The following is an 11,470-nucleotide window of genomic DNA, read 5'->3' as shown; positions in this document are numbered from 1 at the left end:
CATGCACATGGTGTAGCCCTGCACCATGTGTTATGTTCGAAATCAACAACTTTTCTCATTATGAGTCTGATCTCTCTACTTAAATGTGTGGCTTGTCAAATATACGTGGTTACCAATCAATGTGGCATCGATAACCATGATTGGATACCACAGGAACATAATTGTAATAATAGATCAAAAGATTTTAAAAACTTGCAAACAAATTTAAAAGTTATTTTCAACCGTTGAATTTCAATTTTAAATTTGAAAATTCGGTAGTAGTCATGCATTTTCAAACCTTAGATCGAGAAAAAAATATATTTTTATTTTCAAATCAGATCTACGAAATAAATCCTAGAGATTTGAGGTATTATTTGGCAAGCGTTACATGACAGTGTACATGGGCCACATACACGAACCTAGTAAGATTTATTTTACTACAGTAATCACACTGCCTTACTCTTTATTAATAGGTCTCAACTCTTCTAAGGTCTAATACAGTCCCTTGGTTTTGTACTAGTTATCCTATGGCTTCTCCCCTTGGAGAAGAAGGACTAAGCCAAGAGTTTAAGGAACTACTTCTATCCCTTCCCATAGAGAGAGGATGGGAACCTTATCCTCTCTATCAGTACCAAGGCTTCTGGTATCCTCCTAAGGCACTACAAGGAGCAATGCACATTCAACAACACTTCCAAGCACGCGATACTGATGTAGTAGTAGTCACCACTCCCAAATCAGGTACAACGTGGTTGAAATCCCTTGTTTTTGCTGTAATGAACCGTTCTTGCTACACTATTAATTCTGATAACCATCCCTTGCTTACTACTAATCCTCATGATCTCATACCTTTCTTGGAGTTTAATATCTATGGTAACAACCAGTTTTTTAACCTTTCCAACCTTCCATCTCCAAGGCTATTTGCCACACACATGCCTTACACACCATTGCTGGGATCGATCAAGAACTCGAATTGTCGAATATTATATCTATGTAGGAATCCAAAAGATACCTTCATCTCCCTTTGGCAGTTCATGAGCAACTTAAGACCACGATGTCATGGGGAACTTTCACTGGACGAAGCTCTTGAATTGTTTTGCAAAGGAGCTTCAGGGTTTGGACCCTTCTGGGAACATGTGTTGGGATATTGGAAAGAGAGCTTAGAGAGGCCTAAGAAAGTGTTGTTTTTGAAGTACGAAGAAATGAAGGAAGACACCACCTCACAATTAAAGAGGGTGGCAGAATACTTGGGCTGTCCTTTCTCTATCGAGGAAGAAAAGGATGGGGTGATAGACCAAATAACAAGAATGTGTAGCTTTGAGAAGTTATCCAATTTGGAGGTGAACAAAACTGGAAAAAATAATTATTTGATCGAAAATAATACTTACTTTAGGAGAGGAGCTGTGGGAGATTGGGTGAACCATTTGACGCCTTCGATGGTTGAACAATTCGAAAAGGTCATGGAACAAAAGCTATGCAACTCTGGTTTGATATTCAAAACTATTTAGCTTGAATGGAAACCGATGATTGATTTGATTTATGACATGTTCAAATCTTGTATTCATTTATTTATGATCATCATCCATCAATAGTGACTATGAATCAGTTTTGATCTATTTCAACAATCCCCATATTCCATGAATAATGGTTTTCTAACTAGAAAGTCTTCACTCGATCGATCATGATCATCAGTTGACTTGACATGGATATGGAACCATAGATCTTTTTTCTCATAATAAATACATCTTTTATGAAATGTGCAGTTGTGTATCCCGAGGAATAAGATTTATGATTTCATGTCCGTGCCAAGTCAACCGAGTGAAGACTTTCTAGTTAGAAAATCAGCACTCATTGTTTATTGGTCCATTCACGCCTCGAATTCTGGATCCACTATCATACTCATTATCCATGACTTATTATTAGTGACCCAAGAGTCAAGGTGAGTTAAAAAAAATATTTATTTAATCGATAGATCCATGATCATCATTATTTTTCAAATCTAAAACAAAAGCAACACCATTTAAAACATGTTAATACAACTCCAACTAAAACCTTAGTCCCATGCACCCTTAGCATTAATTATTAAAAGAAAATAACTATCTAACCATACCACCATAGGTAAGAAGTAATTATTCAATCGTCTCTTCTCGATCTCATGCATCATCATCCCTTTATTTCTACCAAAATCTAAATTTTAAAAAAAATAAAACATAAACCACAAAGCTTCAATGGGAACTCATCAAATTCTACATTTTTCTATAAATTAAAGTAAGATAAATGAATGCAGATCACAAGAGGAAAGATGTATATGTAATTAATGACAATAATAATCTTGCACATGACTAGTCCGTACTCATGTGAGCAATGCATGTGGTATACACTGACAAGAGAATCCGTACACATGTGAATATGAGGATTGTTGATACGGACAAGAAAGTATTTACTCAGTAAAGACTTGGATGACGTGGTATGAACATGGGATCACAGATTTTTTTCTCGGATACACAATTAAAAATATTTTATGGAGATGCCAAGAGAGTATCCTAACGAAATGATCTATGATTCTATGTCCGTCCCACGTCATCCGAGTATTTATCGAGTGAAGATTTTCTGGTCAAGAAATCATTATTTGAACAAGAGAGTTCGTACTCATGTGAGCAATGTCAAGGTCACACTGAAAAGAGAGTTCGTATTGAGGTGAATGTGTAGAATGTTTCTATCCACGTTCTTAATGTGCATGTGCACCGGTGAGTTGTTGCTGTCAAACTTTTAAACATGAAATAAATTTAAATGCCACAAATCTTGTAATGATGAGGGTTTCTTCAAAATAATTTTTCAATTTTTTATTTTGTAATATTATTAAATAATATTATATTTTTCCTTATTTTTAATAATTATAAAATAAATAACTTTTAAAAAATTATTATAAAAAATAATATAGAAAATTATTCGGAATAATATAGTGAATTTATCAAAAATTAATAATAATAATAATAATAATTTTCAGGAATAATATTAATATTATTAAAAAATAATTATAATAATTTATCAATAAATTATTAAAAAATTAATATTAATATATAATTAGTAAAAAAATAATATATGAAAATCGATGGTTGGATTGTCGGTTTTCACAAGGGTAATTTCTTCAAGTTGAAAATCAGCGATTCAACCGTTGGTTTATTATTATTTTTGATAAATTTGAAAAAAATATTATTTTTTAATAATAATTAATTTATATATTAATAATTTTCCCTAAAATAAACAATGAGCTAAAAATGGAATTCCATCAAAAGTTGATCACGTTTTGGAGAATTTCTCAATTATATATTCACAAGATAATTATCGTCAAGATATATATTATCAAAATACACATAAAATCCCAACCGTTGGATGTTGTTCTTATACTATTAAACACTCACGTATCTTCCACCAATACTACCAATGTCATAATGTTTTTCTCCAAATATGTTATGCTCCATCAGCACCAACTATTGATATTAATTGTGGTTGGTGTACACAGACAAGAGAATCCGTACTCCATTGAATTTGTCCAATGTTTGGGTAATTGACTAACTGAGGTATTAACGTGCATCCCACAATTTTTTAAACCAAACTAAAATGTTGTTAACGACATATGCACTGGTGAATTACTTGGGGCCACAAGCACCATCGAACACCATGTGTTACGGTATTTAAGTAGGCACATATTTGTGGAGAGGCATGTAGATATTCGAAGACATGACCTGGTGAGCAAATCTAGTCGCTCGTTACCATCTCAGCTAACCCTGACTGGGTTGGTGAGTTGCTTGTTGTCAAACTTTTAACCTCCATTATTGAGCATTAATGGGTTGTACGATTAATTACTAAACAAAATATTGAAGGCCTCTTAGCCAATAAGTTTGGAAAAAATGTTGAAGCCGCTTCAAAATTTTGAAGAAACCGTCTCCATTGATTACACGTTACATTTTCAAAGAGGTATTCCAAATTTTGACGAAATGTAGGGCATGAAATAAATTCAAAATGGCACATATCATGTAATGAGGAGGGTTTCTTCAAAATTCTAAAGCAACGTACCTACTTCAAAGTTGAGCTCAATAAGTTTTGGACATGTACAAGGGGGAAGCCACAATGTTCTTCTGAGAAGGACACTAGCTAATGGTAAGGTTGAGTAGGTTGAAGATGACGAATTTTGATGACGCAATTTAATATTAGAAACTAAGGAGAAGGATATTAAAGTCATTTCTCATTGGTTAATGGGAGAAGACGAAACTCAAGTTGGGCAATGTCATTAATTTAGAAACATATAATATTTTAAATATTCGCCCAAGCCCATGCACTTGACTTCAGTCTACTCTAATATATTAATACAAGATGAATTGATTTGATTGAGATTTTCAAAATATCATTCGAACCAAATCAATTGTCACACGAGACAATATGCAGAATGATTGATGTTGGAATTCCATTTTATTCTTGAATGAAATCAATATGACTTGAGCGAGTCATCTTGTTCACCGATGAAATTTAACATTCACCATGTACTAACCACCCTTTGTAAGATTTCAAATCTTAAAAAAGGAAAGTGGTTTTCATTAATAAATGAGTTTGGCTCTTGTTGCAATTATAATTACTATGAAAACTAATGCAAGGATTCTTGATTTCTTTGGTAGGAGAAAGTTTTAAAGGGAAAATAAAAGTGGTTTTCATTAATAAATGAGTTAGCTAGGTTCTGTTCATAAAAACTATGAATACAATAGACATGGATCTAGGATTTGATCTTGAACAAACAATAAAATAATCGAATCGAAAAGTAATTATTGTAAAATACCTGGATTTACTTTTTCGATTATCAGCGAAAATATGTTGATTTTGATTTACGAAGAATAAGTGCACTACCTCAACTCTGCCTACATTTTTGGTGATGGAAACCTCTATCTCAATAATAGAATAATCTGTGTGTATGGAAGGGGGACGACCACCTATTTATAAAAGAGGATATTAGATTTTCTACCCATCGTAGAATTCTAGTATTAGGTGAATACCATTTAAATTTTGATAGGATGTTCACTAACCCATCATATTTGATGTTGGTAACCAATGCTAGACCACTTGCATGATTTCCAATTTTATCCTTAATGTTTTGAACAAATTACAATATAGTATTTATATAAAAATTTGTATATGTAAAAAGACCACACAAAAATTTTAATAATGAAAATACTAATAATAAAAAAAAATTTCAATAATCTCCCACTTGGCCTTCACATATACATTTTGTTTTAAACGACTTTCTGGATTGTTACCTTGTGAATAATCGAGTGCACTCTTTTGAAAATTAATTGTTCAAAATAATTTAGATAATCTTTAACTGTCACCTTCATTTAAAGATACTATTAATAATGGATCATAGATGTAACAAAGCGTTCATTTTTCGGTCCTAAGACAGTTCCATGGTCTCAAAACTAGTCCCATCAATAAATTTAGAAGTTTACCTTTACATGAACTTTCTTTATGATATTAGAGCAATGTACACTCCTCAATGTAGTCTATATGTACATTCCCTAGATATCCAACTTCATACTCATCGTATGTTATTCTGATATCTTACTAGCTACCAACTATGTGATATTTCATCACCTTTCTATCTAGAATGAAGACTTCATCAACATGATGCCAATTCACGTCTAATCCAAGTATTTTTAACACTTTACAAGTACATCTACTCACAGGCAAAAATAACATATGTACACAATAATATATAAATAATGACTAGTCATAATCAATTTCTTTAAGTAGCAATAAATAGTCTGTCAAGAGTATAAATAAATCAAAACAAGTATAAAATAAACTTAATATTTAAATAACATGAATAAAGGACATGATAACTCCCTTACGAGTCACGTATTCCTTGAAAATCTTTGACGGGAGTCCTTTTGTGAGAAGGAAGCTATCATATTATTAGAATCTATCTTGACAATCTTGATCAATTAGTCACGGACCTTTTAACATACTTAAAGATACTTTATTTCGATGTGCTTGTTTACTCTAGTCACTCTTTCATTCTTTGCAAAATCAATAGCAGCCTTGTTATCACAATAGATAACAATAGATCTATCAATAGAATCCATAATCGTGAATTCATCGATAAAATTCTTTAACCAAACTACTTAACAGGTTGCTTTATAACATCCAATAAACTTTGAATACATGGTCGAATCTGTCAGAATGGTTTGTTTTGAGCTTCTCCATGAGATAGTTCCATGCCCAAGCATGAAAATATAACCTAAAGTAGACTTCAAGTTATTACGACATCCAGCATGATCTGCATCAGAATAACTAACAACTTGAAGCTCACTCGATCTTCTGTATACTAATATAAAATCTTTTGTTCTCTACAAATACCGAAGTACTTTCTTTACTACTCTCCAATAAGCAATGCTGAGGTTCTGTTGATATCTCCCAAGCATACCAACGATGTAACTGATATCTGGTCGGATGTAAATCATTGCATACATAAGACTATCGACTGCTAAAGCATACTTTGATGCATCGACCTCTATCTTCTCAAACTTGTTCTTGATACATTGATCTTGGCTAAATACATCTCCTTTTACCATAGGAGCCTTACCAGAAGTACATTTATCCATACCAAATCTTTTGAGTACCCTTTCAATGTATGCCTTCAGTGACAAACCCAAAAACCCAGCTTGTCTATCTCTGTGAATTTTAATTCCTAGAACATATTGAGCATCCCCCATATCTTTCATATCAAAATTTTTTGATAGAAAAGACTTTATATCACACAAGAGATGAAAAATATTACTTGCCAGTAATATATCATCAACATAAAGTACAAGAATGATGAATCGGCTCCTACTAATCTTGAGATATATGCACTTGTCGACGATATTTTCTTTAAATCTGTATCTGGTTACAACTTGATCAAATTTCAAATACCACTATCTTGATGCTTGTTTCAACCCCTAAATTGATATTTTCAACTTGTAAACAAGATGTTCTCTTTTATCAACTTTAAAACCATCAGGTTGTGCCATGTAAATCTCCTCATCCAGTTCACCATTCAAAAAAATAGTTTTTATATCCATCTAATGTAAATTATAGTGTGCCACTATCACCAAGATGATCCTTAGTGAATCTTTAGAAGAAATTGGATAATAAATTTCACTGAAGTCAATACCTGGCTTTTGCTTTAAAACCTTCGTTATAAGTCTTACTTTGAACCTCTGGACCTTATCTTTTGAATCCCTTTTAGTTTTGAAAATTCATTTGCATTATATTATCTTACGACCTTTTAGAAGCGTCGTTAGTTCCCATACTTCATTATTTTCCATTGATCTCAATTCTTCTTTCATAGGTTCCTGCTAGAATTGAGATTCATTTGAGTCAATTACTTCTTTGAATGTTGAAGGATCATTTACATCACCTTTGATAGCATATCTTTCCTGAAAGTATATCTCATAATCATATGTAATAACGGGTCTGCATTCTCGGGTAGACCTCCTAATGGGAATGATTGGTTGTGGAATTGGAACCACCACCGCTTGGGGATTGGGTTATGATTGAATTGCTGCATCTTCTACAGCGATTGTAGGGATAGGTGATGCCACCAAATAAGGTAAAGGTTGCAGAATAAAACATATTGGTGGATCACTACGTTTCTCTTCAAATATAATCTTCCTTCGTTTTTCACTTCCACTATTTTGATCATATTCAAGAAACCTTTCACGTTTGGTTTTAATAATCTCCATATGTCTTGACGAACAGAAAAACCTATAACCCTTCGACCTCTCGGGATAATCATGAAAGTGACAAGTTGTTATTCGATGATCAAGTTTTTTCTAATTTGGATTGTACAGCTTTGCTTCGACAATGCACCCCTAAACATGAAGATGGCCAAAGCTTGGTTTCCTACCAGTCCATAACTTGAAAAGAATTTTTGGAGCTGCTTTGCGAAGAACTCTATTGAGAATGTAAACTGCTATTTTCAAGGCTTCACCCCAAAAGTTTTCTGATAGGTCTGAGTGACTTACAAGTAATAATATTTAATGTAAACTGCTATTTTCGAGGTGTTAGGTAATCAATCACACAACCTTCTAGAATATTCACAAGTTATAATACTTATGGAAAAAAAATATATACGCAGCGGAATAAACATTTAACTAACATCTATATGAAAGTCTAGAGTAAGCGGAAAACAATCATCAAACACTGATATCATCCAAGTCCTCAGTCTCATAATATATGGAATTACAAAAAAATTTTAAGACTAACATGTTTTTTATCTACAATCAAAAACCGCTAGGATCCTCTACTAGTCATCAAAGACATGACGGTGACAAGACATCAATCTGATCTTCCTCGAGGACCTCCTCAAAAGACTCCTCAAATAACAGCTCCTCAAGAGTTGAATAATCTGAAATGTGAAGGATAAGGTGAGTAACAAGGGAATGTTACTCAGCAGGATGAACGTCGTTGTAACAGCAAGTCATACATGCACGAGTAATCATCAGAACAATTAAATGATGCAAATTTTCATAATGTAACATACAATAAATGTCTAAACATATTCAATAAACAGTTATAATAATTTTAATCTATCATTTTCAATAATTTAAAGTAGCATATGCATCTTTTAAATGAAAACATCTATCAATCATTACAAAATAAGGAAAATATACATAATAAGAACACGGTGGTGTAATCAATAAGAGAGTAGAGGAACACGCCGATATAACAGCCCAGCTATGGCAATTCTTTATTCCAGTCTTCCAATCCGATGTGGAATCCCATCGTTATAATCTGATTTTGTAGCCGCTCTAGCATACTATAGTTGGATGACTATTTATCCGGCTCAGACTGGTCGTTGACCAAGAACCCAATACTGAGTTCAACTAACAGTGAGGTCGACCGTTTGACGACTACAGACTAAAAGTGATCACTAACTAGCCCAGGAGACCCTTCGCGTCGAAGCCTATTAAAAGGCAATGCATGTAAACCCCACCTAGCTCTACACTATACAGAGACCGTCTTTACATACAACGTTCCCCAGGAAATAAGTAGGAGAAATTCTCGGATTTCATAAGTTGTAATATGCTTTAAGGTATCCTATACTACCGAAGAGCATATGACATCTAGCGCTATCTTAGATTGACTCGCCGCTTCCGGATACACAGTAACGCGCCATTCTTTAGGTTTTCCACAAACCTTTACTAGTAAATAAAATAATTTATTTTGTATATAATATATCATTTCTTTTAATCGAAAATACAAATAAAGTCTGGTAGTGTCCTCCAGTGACAGTTATCTATCATTTTCATCCATCAACCATCTCATTCATCTATCTATCTATCACGTTTTACGTGACATGACCACTACATAGAACTGGAGGCACTGTCTCATCAATTAGTTGAGAACATACGTTCTCTCTATCCATCCATCAATTAAATCAATCAATCTATCATCTAATTTCATATATATCTATCAAAGTAATTTCACTTTTAAAGTAATTCAAAATTCATAAAGCATCAACTAATTCCATTCGATGGTTTTGGTTGAATCGAAAGACTCGAAAATAAAGATAAAATCATAAGACATAAAAGCTGGAAATCTATGAAAATTTAGCTAAGTGTTGAAAAAATAATTTTTCAAAATCAAAATTGAAAATGGATTATTTATTTATTTATTTATTAAAGAATTTAAAGTAATACTTAACTGTTTTCAATGAAATAAAGGTAGGAAATGGGCATACATACTATATGAAAGTAACAAAAAAAAAATTAGAACCAAACTTAACATTCGGATACTTTTCAAATTGCTGACTTTTCATTGAAACTTAACCAAAATCGATCCAAATATTATACCAATTATAAAATACTTATATTACATCAAATGAACTAAAACCAATTATAAATAAGCATGCAAACATGATTCAAATCGTACAAATATGTATAAACTTAATGAAACAATCGATTTATCGACGATCACATGAACTTTCTATGAAATTATCGCATAACTAGAAGGTAGAAGGGAAGACAACCTACCTCAAGCTATATTCAACGGTTGAACGAAGTTTAAAATCGCTTCCGACCAATCTCCAAATTTTTCTTCCGACGAAAATCGAATTTCTTTGCGTTCACGCATAACCCTCGGGAGAGGAACAACTTTCCTTCTTACCGCTAAGCTCGGATCATTCTTGTTTGGCGTATATCTAAGTTTCAAATTTCGAGGAAAAAAAATTGAGATTTGTTTGGAGAGGAGAATAAAAAATTTTTGATTTTTCTAATAGAATTAAGATATTTATATAACTTAACTTGGGACAAACTTGTCATTTTTGGAATTATTTTTTTCGAATGTCGAATTTGACAAACTTATACTCTGTTTCGAGTGATTTTTTGATATGAATCTAATGGTATAATCGATTTTCTCAAATTACATCTCTAAAGTGTCGTTTACCTATTGGAAAAATATCTAATGTAAAACTTGAGGATTTGATAACTTTTTCAATCGACTTCAGATTTAGACATGCTTACAGGCTAAAGTATGTTTCTCGATCCATTTAAATCTATTGGTGAAGTTAATTTGTCTCAAATATTAAAAATTAAGAATTTATACTTTTAAATCAATGCATGGATCTAAAATTCTTTCCTCGAGATACATTTTAGGATTTTCAGGTCATTACATTAACGATCCATTAGGTCACATATAAACCTACCAACTTCATTAGAGCGCTTGAGGCCATGCAAACACTTGAAGTCCTTTCTCTATCGTTCTACAATGTATTGAGACGAAAGCTTTGTGACATTATTATCATCAAGAACACATATTGCATGATTGCATAAAATACCTCGAAACTCAAATGAGTGACATATACATTGCACCTCTACTTTTTTCTACATTGAAAAAAACTTCAAACTTCTTCATGATGGACTCACTAATCCGCCCAATTGTCATCCTTTCTCTTACTTTACATGTAAAAAGCAGTCCATTTTGGGTCTTGCATCCACCCAAAATACATGCTTTAAATGCCCCTCACCATCAATGTTCATCAAATGGTAAAAGTTTGAATTATGTCTTTGCATGCGCATAAAATAGTGGCGTATCGCTTCAGCATCACCTTCATCAAGCCTCAAACGTTTTGCACTTTCAACATAATTTCTAGCTTCTTTTTCACCAAATGACAAATTTTCAATGCCCCCTACTTGAGTAGCAAATGAAAGAAATGATTTGCATACAGGTATCCCTACACTATCGTTTAATTAAAAAAAAAATTTACCCGCTCATTCAATTTTTTGTTGCTCTTATAAAATCTTGACTTTGTTGGACTAACCATATGATTATGTTCGAGACCTTTGTTAAATACCACATACCATCTATATCTCTTCTTGCATTAACTCTATCTTTACATCTAACTCTTGATGACATTTTTGTTGAATTAGCTTTCAAATCTCAATGATCATTTGCATCTCGTTTA

At 32.7% G+C, this 11,470-nt stretch overlaps 1 pseudogene; it reads left to right on the top strand.

Moving 5' to 3' along the window:
- Window positions 1-370: 370 nt before the first annotated feature.
- Window positions 371-1,682, top strand: LOC147384348 (cytosolic sulfotransferase 15 pseudogene; annotated as a pseudogene).
- Window positions 1,683-11,470: the final 9,788 nt, after the last annotated feature.

Source organism: Akebia trifoliata, chromosome 15 (genome assembly GCF_017979445.1).
Source record: "Akebia trifoliata isolate Shusen 1 chromosome 15, ASM1797944v1, whole genome shotgun sequence".
Lineage (NCBI taxonomy): Eukaryota > Viridiplantae > Streptophyta > Magnoliopsida > Ranunculales > Lardizabalaceae > Akebia > Akebia trifoliata.
Note: the sequence above shows the minus strand (reverse complement) of the source record. Positions and strands in the feature narration are given on the sequence as shown.